The following is a 12,303-nucleotide window of genomic DNA, read 5'->3' on the forward strand; positions in this document are numbered from 1 at the left end:
GGTATTTTATTTTATTTCCGGGCACTAAATGTTAATTTCTAGCCACAAGTTACTGAAACTAGAATTTGGTAGCTGGCATAGAATTTAAGGAAGAATTTGAAGAGAGAAAGGTACTGGTTTTTATTCCCACCCAGTGTTCACATGAGACTTTTGCTTTGCAAGTGTCCAGGGGGCCGCAGCAAGAGGAGAGAGAAGGATGGATGCCTTTAATTCAGTGGCACTTTGGGAGACTGCCACCCTCAGGCTCAGAGTAGAAAGAATTATAGATACTCAGCTCTGTGTACTCTGAAGTAGTCGCGGTGGGGGATAGAAGCCAAGGGGGGTAAGGAGAGGGCTGCCTCCAGACCCGACGTCTGCTTTTGATCACTGCCTGGGTGAGACATATAAGCTGAAACAGGGCCATTTCTAGTGGAGGAGGAAGAGCAAACACGAATGCCAGCTTCCAATCAAGGTGTCATTCAAGTTGCAACTTTTATTGGAGTGATAGATCTCAATGAAGGCGTGCAACCTGAGCTGCCCTGCGGGGTACTTTAACACGGCATCTCCCTCTGAGCATAGTCTCGTCTCCCTCCTAGTCTCTTGCAGTCTGGAATAATCCAGAGACATGGACAAAAACCAAAAATGCAAAACATCTTTTCCCCAGATTGCCGGGTGGTGGTGCAAAAACCAGCAGCATGATCCCAAGAAGTCCCAGGCCAATACAATACCAAGGGATTTCTTGAGTGACTCTGTATTGCTAGATATAGCTAGACGTAAGTTCATCTAAGTGTATAAACTTTATTATACACATATATGTAATACATATATATATATATATATACACACGTTATATAGTCTTACAAAAAAGTGTTTAAGATTGTGCAAGGTTTCCATGTATTTCCTGATCCTGGTGCTTGGAGAGCTGCATTCATGAGGTTGAGAGAACATTTGTAATATGTAACTTATTCCCAGATGCATTGGTCTAATTCACCAGAAACTCCAATTAAAAAAAAAAAAAAGTAACATGTACTTTAAGAAAACAAACAAACAAAAATGTTTGAAAGCACTACTGTTGTAATAATACATTTAATTCAAAGAATGCCAAGTATGTACCAAGAATCCAAGTATAGGGAAAGATGACTGGGGTCTAATATGACACAGAACAAGGGTTAATTGGATAGTGAACATGTCTTTATCTCCTGTGAAATAAATCTCATGCAATAATGAATATATCTGAAAACTTAGATTACAGCAAGGGGGAGTTATTGTATAGAATTTTCTCTAGGAACCTAAAATCATAGCATCCTAGAAACCATGAGAGCTAAAATAATTACTGTAATCCTTTTTGATAACTGGGTTTGGAGAAGTTACTTGGGAGGGAAAGTGTAAGCGTGGAACTGGAGACAGAGGGTACCTTTCTTTCTCCCATCTGGGGTGCGAAGGTAGGCTCCTGTCCCTTCCTTTTCTACCCCACTGTCATCAGACGCCTTCTCCCCTTTATTTTCTACCATTTCCACCCTCCCCACTGCTTTCCTTCATCTTAACATGGGCTTTCCTGAGCTTCAGCTTCCTGCCGCTTCAAGCTGTCCAGCACCTGGGGTGGTAACATCCAGCCTGTAAGTTGGTAAGGAGATGGAGAAAGGGAGGAAGAAAGATTGGTGAGAGAGACTAGCTGATGGCAGATGGTGAGAGAGTGCCTGAGTCACCACCGGGGAATCTTCTGGGAAGTGCCATCTAGAACCTCTCTCTTTTCAGTTATTTTCTGTGAGTTTTCCCAGAAGGCACAAGACGAGAAAATCATTCAGCTTTATGAAGAAATATTAACAGGCAATTTTATGAACTATTTGTTATTTATGTTATCACTACATAACCTAATAAATCATACGGATCATTAAATAATGTCAGGTTGCCCTTGCGGTAGTCTTCTCTTGTAGACATTCTACTTGTGATTGCTCAGGCTTAAACCACTCAAGGAAATGCTCATCTGAGGACTCTGACCTCAGCTCTAATTTCCTTGGCTTTGGTAGAAATTATGGTGACACAATATTTCAGAAAATTACCTACTTGGAAAACACAGAAGATTCCATGCTTTCACATTTCTGGGTTTTTAATCAACTAACAACAGAGAAGCATGTCAGGAGCGCAAGGTTCAAAGCCACTCTCTGTTACTAACCAGCTTCTTAATCTTGGACGGTCACTTCACCCTCCTGGGCCTCACCCTCCTCATCTGTAAAGTGTCTTCTGGCACCAACGTCCATTTTTCTAAATATTTCTTAGAGTAAATGAAAACCAAGATTCTGAGTTTGAGTATTACAAAGCATTACTAGTGTATGAGGGGATTTGAAAAATACTGTATGTTGTAGATCTGCCCATTCTGGCTTCTTGTTTGTAGGAAACATGCAAGTGTAAGTTACCTAGCTAAACAAAAGCATGTTTTCTCATTGCAGATAAATGAAGATTTACCGATCCCTGGATGAAGTGCTCGGAAAGTCTTTAAATGCCATAGTCAACTGCCATTTCAAAGAAGAGAAAATAGATGGTTTTGGAAAGTTCATGCTGTTTCTTCATTGAATTTTAGGTGAGTGCATCTGAAACAAAGACTTTAAGATGGACATTGAACTTTTTCCCCTTAAAGTGCTTCTCTCCTTTGCATGAAAAGAAAACGGCGTTAAATGTTATCAATGTTCTGTACTGTTAGTGAGGTGCCACACAGTCAAAGACTTGGTTTCTGTGCCTTTTGTGGCTTTGTTACTGTTAGAAATCACCTGAAGTGTGAGGTGTGAGGTACAGATGCCCTAACATTCTTCCTGGTTCCTATGAAGCAAATGTCTCATACTCCATTCTACTCTGAAGGTCATAATCTTTTAAATATGCAAAAGTACTTAGTTTCAGAGTAATAAGCCAAAATAAGACAAAACTATGTTCTAAAGGCATAAACTGGGGGAAAATTTCATGATGGTAGTGACAGTTTGATCATTAACAAGTCTGTGTGTTAGAGACAAGGCTAACATTTCACAGGCTGCCCTGGGGAGATTTTATACTGCTTAAATTAAGGTAGGACATGGTTTAGGTTAGGTGCAGTTTCTGAACTGCTGTGTATGATTAAGCACACACACGTGCTCACACACATTAAGCTTTGTTTTGCTTGGCCATAAAATGGATGGATACAAATATTTTTTACATCATCATTCATAACTACCCTTCCATCCTATGAAAGACAAAGGCTTGCAAATCGGTGCTTTACTATTAGTCTGCAATATGCCATTGTCGTTTATCAGCAGAATGGAAAGGAATGGAGGAATTGAGAGGTGGTCTTATTGAGGAAATTGTGTGGCTTTCCACCTCCTCCTGAGTCCAGCTTTCAAAGTGTGGTTTTATTATCTACTTTGAAGAGTGGCGATTTCCGGAACAGCAGAATAAACCTCTGTTCACAGTTCTGAATAAAACAATGCAACTGACAGAGCAATGACCACTTTCTAAATCTAATCCTAAAGACACCCATGCTTGCTTCCTTTATCCTTTTTGTTAACGTCAAAGCGAAGGGGCTCATTCTCTCACAATCTTCAGGGTGTGTAAATGTGGTTTATTGAGATTGCGTGTGGAACTAAAATGGTGATTTCGTTTATTTACAAGATGTTTGTTGAAGGCGGTTCCCAGGAGCTAAACTTAGAGCCCTTTGAAAATATCAGTAAATCAACTTGTCTGGTGTAACATTCTGGAGGATAAAATAAAAATGAGAAACGTCTTTACTTAACTCTATTTTCCAGTTTTGCTGGTCTGTGCCTGTTTTTACCTTCTAGTCCATTCCTTCCCTGCTCCTACTCTACTGGTTCCATGGCAGCTGACCCCTATGGGCTGTATTTTCTGCCCTGAGACTCACCCCCTTGTCTCCAGCTTCCCCAGTGACCTTGAACTCTGAGCTCCAGTAGTATCACCTTTTCCCTTTCTCCCTTGAGACCTCGTGGGTGGTAATGCCTTTGGCTTCCTGCTGCTGATCTCCAAGTTCATTCACTATCCCCTGTCTAGCTCTCAGTTCTTCCATCATCCAGGTAACCATTTCTCTAGGTTAAATTCCATCTTTTTAAGATATTTAGAGTGTTTTCTCATTTCTGGTTAGATTGAAATTGACCAACAAATCCTTCATTAATGTCTCCCAAAATTATTGGGAAAACAGAGAACAGGGATTCCTTGCTTCTCACAAGGAAAATGATTCTTAGGAAATGCATTTCAAGTTAAATGTAAAGTTGGGTGGTTTTTCTACACTGAAAAAAATTTAACTTAATTTATTGAAGCCATGTTCTAAGCTGTACAACGTTGTGGCGTTAATTCACTGCTACTGAGGAAATCATTGTCGTATTCTTATTTTACATATCAAATTAATGGGAAGATTTTTAAATTCTCAGGTATGCACCAAATATGATTGTTACTTTTTAAATACTCACATTGCACAGACTTCTCTACAGATGAGAACTGCTCCTTAGGGCCTCTGTCCCATTCCTGCGTTCACATTTAAGTCTAGACTTAATCTATTTGATTATGGATGTGACCTTTCTCTTTCAGTAATGATAGTTTGCTACTTAAAGATGCCCTATGATCTGATCATTTCACATCTCCTATATTAAATACTGGCTATATTGGAATGCTAAGTGATCAGATGCCACATTGTGTCTTTTTTTTTTTTTTTTTTGGCAGGTAAACAATTTACCACTGTCTCAACCACCCTACTCTAAAGGGCTTCCTTGATATTACAGTAGCTTTTCACAAAATCACTTCACTTGGTTATTTTAAATGCAAGTACCTTGCCTTTTTCATTTCCTTCTCACTTATTTATGGAGGCATTTTCCTTTTCAGTCTTTTCTCCGAGGTTATCGTGACTGTTAATCTGTCCATTTTAATGTTTTGTGGGTACATTCAAAAGGACATGGTGTTCCTCCTACCAACAATTTTCATCTATTCAAACAATGTTAATGGTAAACCTGCAATGCCTAATTGAGGATCCTTTCAGACAATGTGAAAATGCCATTACAAGCAGAATGACTTGGATCCCTTGATAACCTAAAATTGAGAGACACAGGGGTGAATAGCTTTGTGGTGTGGTTTAAGCAATGAATAACTGATGTTCTCAAAACAAACCTTCCTTAGTTTAGTGCAGCACTGAAAGTTCTAATCATTAACATTTCTCTCCAGCTTATGGAAATGAGGCTTTATAAAGCCATATTTTAAAAAAAAACTCTCAGGGAAAGAAATGCATCCATTAATAATGCATACTACATCACACATAAGTCTAATGACTTAGCAAGCCAGAGACTTCTGAGGGAGTGATGCAGAAACTCAGCTTCTGGAGGTTTGGTTCACATAAGTAGGAGGGGACCTATTGAAATAACCTCACTAACTTCATAACGTGGCCTGGTGGGTCAAGGGACACATGTCATAAAAGATAGCTCAGGCTGAACCCCTCCTCATATTGGAGGAAGGGTAGGAGGAGTGGAGGTGTGAGTCCTTACACTAATGAGCAACATTGTCAATGGAGATTTTAAATCACGGCTGCCCAAATAGTTCAGGAAAGTGCTTTAAACAAGATGTAGTCAGTAGTATTTCTGCTGAGCCACAAAGTAGGATATTGGAAAAAATCAAATGTGTTTAAAGGCAGAAGTCATCTGTAATCCATCTTGGTATTCCTGGAAGCTGGCCCAGCCCTTGGCTCACTGTAGATAACTTCTAAATAAATGGTTGGTGAAGAAAGACTAAGGCCCAAAGCGATGATACCTAATGCTTACTTGTTCTTACTTTATGCCAAACAATATTCTATATACACATATATTTCATTTCATGCTTAAACAATCCTATGACATAAGTAATATTATATTTCCTTATTTAAAGATAAGGAAACTAGGGCCCAGGGAGGTTAAATAAACTGCCTGTGGTTAAGTTGGGGGGTAAAAATTCAAATCTGGACAGTCTGGCTTCAGACCCTGAGTACTTAATTATGATGTTCACTGTCTCTCATGTAATAGAATCATCAATTAACTTTAAAACACAGAGCAACATTTTTTATTATGAAAAACCTTACGTCATTTCAAAACATGCCCGTGTTAAGAGATCTCGCCCTAATCGTGAATGGCCTCGCTTGCACCACAAATTCTCCCTTTTCAACGTTCCTATTCTCCCTTTTCTTTTAAAACGTGACTGTCTAAATCAACTTCCTAATTTATATTCAAATCTCATTATTTCCATACTTTAAAGGTTTTATCTGAAATGAGTACTTTAAAAATCCTATTTCTCCTTTTATTTCATTTGCTTCATTGAAGAACATGTAACCTTGAGCAGCAAGTTCCTTGACCTCTCTGAGCCTCGGATCCTTAACCTGAAAAGTTATGTATAAGTTGTTGTGAAGACTAGAAAATAATATCCATAAACAACAAAGCACAGTTCCTGGTACATGGTAGGAGCCCAAGAAACAGTAGCCAATATGATTAATACACTAGGGCCACTCCAGTATCACAGCTGGTGCTGGGGGCACCATCAACAAAATCTATTTCGTATATTCCTTAGCAAGTTATAATATTTATAATATAAATATAATATATAATAAATATAGTAATATTTCGTGTATTCCTTAGCAAGCAGACCTCTTGAGTCTCAAGGCCTACTGTTGTCCCTCATCGGTTGGTCTTTGCCAGCATAGGAATCACGTGATCTGCCCTCTCTAAGCCACACTCTCTGAGCCTTTACTTTTGCTCATGCTGGTTTTTCTGCCTGGACTCTCCCGTCACCCACACTCCTCTCCAAATCCCTCTCACCCACATGCACACATGCACTCTCCAGTGACTTGCAACACCCCAGTCATCTTTGGAGACACATCACAGCTGTTGCTGTTACCATTTCAGTTAAGTCATTGATGACCTCCTCCTGGGTCAACAGATCATCATCGGTCCTTCTCAGAATTCACGTAGCCTTTTGAGCCATTACCAGGAGATCAGCTCCAATTGTAGACGGTAGAGAGAACAGCGATCTCATTCAGTCACTCACAGCCTCTTGTCATTTCTCACGTTGCCTGTCTGTTTTCCCTCCAAATTTTTCTTCAGGGACAAATGCCAAGTTTTTTCTTTATCTTTGATTCGCCTATACCAAGCTCACAGTAGTTTCATTTCTGGTTTTGAATGAAGTCTGGAGGGTCGTTATTTTGAGATATGCTTCGGTGCTTCCAGTGTGGTAAAGATCGTAACACTTCATCCAGCATTACAAGCAAAGGGTGAGCTCCCTTAGGGGAAAGGGGACCTTACAGAGGTGTGCCAAGCACCAATCCAGAGACTCCATGAACATTATCTTACCTAACTTCATATTATCCTCTCAAATTAGCTATTGTTTCCCTTCGTATTCAGATAAGAATAGTAGGGTTCCAAGAGTGTAGGTAACTTGCCGATGTCACATTTCTGCTAAGTGGCAGAATGAGAATGTTAAGCTGTATCTTTCCACTGCAGCACACTACCTCACTAAAAAAGCTTTGCAATTTAATCCTATAAGAATATGTATATAAGATAATGCTAGAATTTTCCATTTAAAATACTTCCTGAGGAATAAGCTATTTTTAAGTCTCCAGATCTTTTTCTCATTGGCAAATAAGTTTATGTTTAGGTTGATGCCAAAATTAGCAATATTTCTGTTCAACAAGAGTTTCAACGATACAGCACCTTGTGGTTCTGAGACTGTGCAAAAACCTCATGTATTGATGTGAGCGTAAGCTTGGAGATGATGTCTAATGCTGTCGACTGATAGAATTTTAGGGCTGTGCATTATATAGAATCACCACCAGTGCTGGGGGCTTTTTAAGGCAAGGATTTCTGTCTCTCTTTTTTCTCTTTAAAAATATTTATGAAATGAATATTTGTAATTAATTATAAAAAATTTGTTTTGGATACAAAGTTAATCATTCTGTAGACATAATGACATGCTTAGCACTTCTTAAGAGGGTACATAAACGTGTTCTGAATTTTTCTAAAAATCACACTATTCAATTATCATGTATAAGAAAAATAATTGGTATGAATAAAACTCAAAATTTGCAAACAGCAATCTTCTGACTTCATTTTAATTGCAAATATCGGTATCCATAGAGAAGGGTTTCTTCCATTGGTGAAAATTTTTGACGATGCTTAGGCCACATTTATACCTATAATGATCATTCGCTCATTTGCTCTTTAAGAATATATTACACATCTCTTAATGTTTCCTGGCTCTGTGCTAGGCACCTGGGAGCCTGAGATAAATAAGGCATAATTATTTCAGGTAATATTCTACTTTGATTTGCCATCGATTATGTCTTAAGATCACAGAATTTAAGCATCAGAAAGGATATTTCTGATTATTTCACCTAGACCCCTCTCTTAGTCCATTCAAGCCTCTATAACAAAATGCCAAAGACTGGGTAGGTTATAAAGAATGGAAACTTCTCACAATTCTGCAGGCTGGGAAGTACATTAGGGCACCGGTGTGGTCTCATTCTGACGAGGGCCCATTTCCTGGTTCAAAGCAGGCACTTCCTGTCTGTGTCCTCACATGCAGAAGGGGCTAGGGAGCTCTGTCAGGCCTTCTTTATAATCCCACTCATGAGAGCTCCACCCTCATGACCCAATCAACCCCACAGTCCCCTCCCACATTCTGATACCATCACACTGGGCATTAGGATTTCAACATATGAATTTCAGGGCCACATAGCAACTCCTAATTTTACATTTGAGGAAGTTGAGGCCGAGAGGTTAAGTAGTACCCCGCAAATGAGCAGCAAAGTTGCAACGAGGACCTATTTGAGTCTCCTACCACCAAACTCCTGTCCATCATACAACAAATGAGCCAGTATTTCTATACTCTTGATCTTATTTTCCTCCAGGAGAAGTTTCTAGGTGTAAGAAAAGACTCAGAAAACAAGGTTGATTTGGTTTTATTCACAAGACAAAGAAGTAGATTTACCATTCATCAAGTATTTATTGAGAACTATCAGGAGCTTTCCTAGGTGTTGGACATATGGCTGAGCAAAACCAGAAATGTCTTCCTGGCTCACATCCTGCGTATTGTCTGGTGTGCACGTGTGTGAAGCCGGAGCACAAAAGCCATAAACGGCCCTTTAACGGGAATACCAAAATAGTCCAGGTGCTGACAGGCATAATGTGATGCTAAAAATGGCAACTAAAGTGATTGCAACGTACTCCTTTCTTAGAAAAATGTAAAATAGTGCCATCTATAAATACCCCGTATAGTAAAACAAAAAGAGACAGGCCTGTGTCTTTGGTCTACTACTGTTATGTGGATAACTTGTTAATATTCCAGAGTGAGAAAGAGTTTATATATAAAATATATATATATTTATATATAAATATATTTGTTTATATATTTAATATATATAATATAATATATATACTTACATATATTCTATAATATATATACTTATATATATTCTATATATATATTCTATAAATATATATTATATATATATTATATATATACTTATATATTCTTAAATATAGAATATATATATACTTAATATATATAAATATATAAAAAAAACTAAGACTTCTATTCACAGCTCCCGGTTATGGCCCTGCCTGTTGAGTTCTCTCTTTTGTGTGCTGATTTCCCCTTTAATTTCCCAGAAGAGTTTGCAGAATGCTATTTACCATATGTAAGCAGGATTTTTAAAACCACGATCATCACAAGAATGGATGGAACAATGCTTTCCTATCAAAAACTAAGGGTTATGGTGTGTTTACAAAAGTTCATCGTAATGTGCTTTAATGTTAGTGCATTCGTGTGAGTGACAGCTTATGGTTTGCGCTTGTATTTTAACCATCAATTGATTTTTGTAACTTTCAGAACCTGACTTTTAAATCTGTACAGTTTATTTCAGGAAAATATTACACAGTGTATCTGATAGTTTCAAATGATCAAAGATAGATGAATAATGTAGCTCTCTTTTCTGTCATTCCTTACAATTCCATAACAGTAGGCTGGAATTTTTTCTGTGTTTATGTGTGCGTATCATACTATTCTTCCAATTGTAGTTGCGTAGATAAGTAGGGTGGCTGTCTTTTTCTAAGAGCATGTTTTTATTATTACACCACCTTTTCCTAATATATATGAACAACTGTAGTATCACATGGTTTCCCTTCCGAAGTTGAATTTCTTCCCAGAGTAGTAGCATCCACGAAAGGCACATTTGAAGATAAAAAAGCCTCATCACCAGATAAGACTACATTCTTCCCAATTCAGCCACTGCAAATGAGCCTCTCATGACCTCAATTCAGTAGAGTTCTGTTTTATCCGGCACGGATACAGCCCCGCTCAGTTCACACACCTCCTACGTGGCCAACAGTGCCGCCGTGAGTAACACAAAGCACGCCCCCACCTGCGTCGCTGGCACGTCCCCACGGCACTTTGAATTCTCCTTGGGCAAGGAACATTGGCAGACCTTAAGTACAGTGGTAAAATTATCCCGATATAAAACCCTTCCCCTTCTCTCCTAGATTCTCCCTTCCCACCGTACAAGGAGTGAAAGGGCCTAAGAAGCAGGGCTTACAGATTCCTGTCCTAAACACAGTTCTTAACAGGGATTTCTCCATCTCCTAAAGAGGACTCCTTTGAGGTTTTCCATATCCGCCAGCTCTGAGGCTATTGTGTGTACGGGTGCACCTGTAAGCATGAAAGCTTTTCGGTAAGGTATTATTAATCCACTTTCTGATAAATAGTGAAGTTCCCCATATTTTGTCTTACATAATAACAAAGATAATAGTCCAGTGCAGCTCATGATTGCCTTCTCATTCGGATATTCAGATCCTTTCCATACTCACGCATAGAGTTCATGCTTAATGTATACTAACTGCAGGAAGCTGTGGTTGCCTAGTAACCAGTGGAGGTGTGTCCGAGGGGCTAAAGAACATAAATGAATAACGGAAACACTGACATTACTTTCAGCCGGGTGACCTAAGGCTTAATTCAGCACTCGCCATTCCAGACATTTCTAATGGGCTGGCGAAACAGTAGCTTTCTCAGAAGTAGCTCATTAAATCATAAAAATGAAAATTAGCATTTAATATGATGTTCTTCTAGATGGTCTGATAGGGGAAAGGAGAATGACTGGAAAAGCAACAAGACCAGAGCCTAACGTCTTTGATACACTTTTTACAGAATACAGAATGAAATGTCTGCTAGGACTCACTTTCTCAAACAGCTTTTTCTAAATGTTTAGATTCTGTTTGATCAGTTTTGGAAGGACAATATTTCAGTGTTTATTCAATTCTTTGGTAGTATTACCTTTTTCAAGTTGAAGTTTTTAAGGATTCTGAAACAGGGATTCTTTCCCTTTTATTTTATTTTTTTCAGTTTATTTATTTTGAGAGGGGGAGGCAGGGGCAGAGAGAGAGGGAGAGAAAGAATCCCAAGTAGGCTCCATAATGCAGAGCCCAATGCAGGGTTCGAACCCACGAACCATGAGATCGCAAACCTGAGCCTTAGTCAGATGCTTGATTGACTGAGCCACCCAAGCACCCCTGAAAGGCCAATGTTTTAAAAAGCAATGTTGAAGTGGGGCACCTGGGTGGCTCAGTGTGTTGGGCATCCGACTTCAGCTCAGGTCATGATCTCATGGTTCTTGGGTTTGAACCTCACATTGGGCTCTGTGCTGACAGCTCTCTGTGCGTCTCTCTCAGCCCATCCCCTGCTCACTCTCTCTCTCTCAAAAAATAAATAAACATTTATAAAAAAAATTTTTTTAAAGAAATGTAGAAGCAAAGGGAAACTGGGTAGACTTAAGAGCACGTTTAGCTGGATGGTGAAATCAACCCACAAAATAAAAAATTCCTGCCTGATGCCTTCTGAAGAAAACACAACCAGCAAATCAAAGTGCATCCTTATAATGCCATTCTGTTCTAACTGGGTTACTTGGTTGTAAGCCTGGGATTCCAAACACCCAGGATGAAATGTGGCCCCTTCATTAAATATTTTACTCAAGAAAAGGAGGAGGGGGACATTACATTTTTCGTGAAAATAGTAATGACCGTCCTATTGAGTTGGAAGCGAGATGGGTATGAGTGCTTAAGGAGGAAAATAAGATAACAAAGGAATGCCAGTGTTGGAAAGTGATTCCACTGTCAGATCCCACCCTCACAACGTGTTTCAACCTCCCTTGCCCATAGAGAGGAAAATTTGAAGAAGCACACCAGACAAGACACACAGGCTTCAGTGCTCGGAAAAAAATAGTTTTTTACTGAAGTAGGAAAAATGTTATTACTCATAACCAAATCGTTTGTGTGGCCTCTACCCCACATCGAGGCA

At 39.1% G+C, this 12,303-nt stretch overlaps 1 protein-coding gene across 30 annotated transcripts in view; it reads left to right on the plus strand.

Annotated features, from left to right (window-relative positions):
* DTNA (dystrobrevin alpha) overlaps positions 1-12,303 on the plus strand; it is a 355,063-nt gene that overhangs the window by 165,199 nt on the left and 177,561 nt on the right. For all 30 annotated transcript variants that reach the window (XM_081790787.1, XM_081790789.1, XM_081790788.1 and 27 more), the window contains exon 2: positions 2,427-2,557. The gene's annotated coding sequence lies outside the window, so the exon portion shown is untranslated. The remainder of the gene's footprint in view (positions 1-2,426; positions 2,558-12,303) is intronic.

This window comes from Panthera onca, chromosome D3 (genome assembly GCF_046562875.1).
Source record: "Panthera onca isolate mPanOnc1 chromosome D3, mPanOnc1 haplotype 2, whole genome shotgun sequence".
Classification (NCBI taxonomy): domain Eukaryota; kingdom Metazoa; phylum Chordata; class Mammalia; order Carnivora; family Felidae; genus Panthera; species Panthera onca.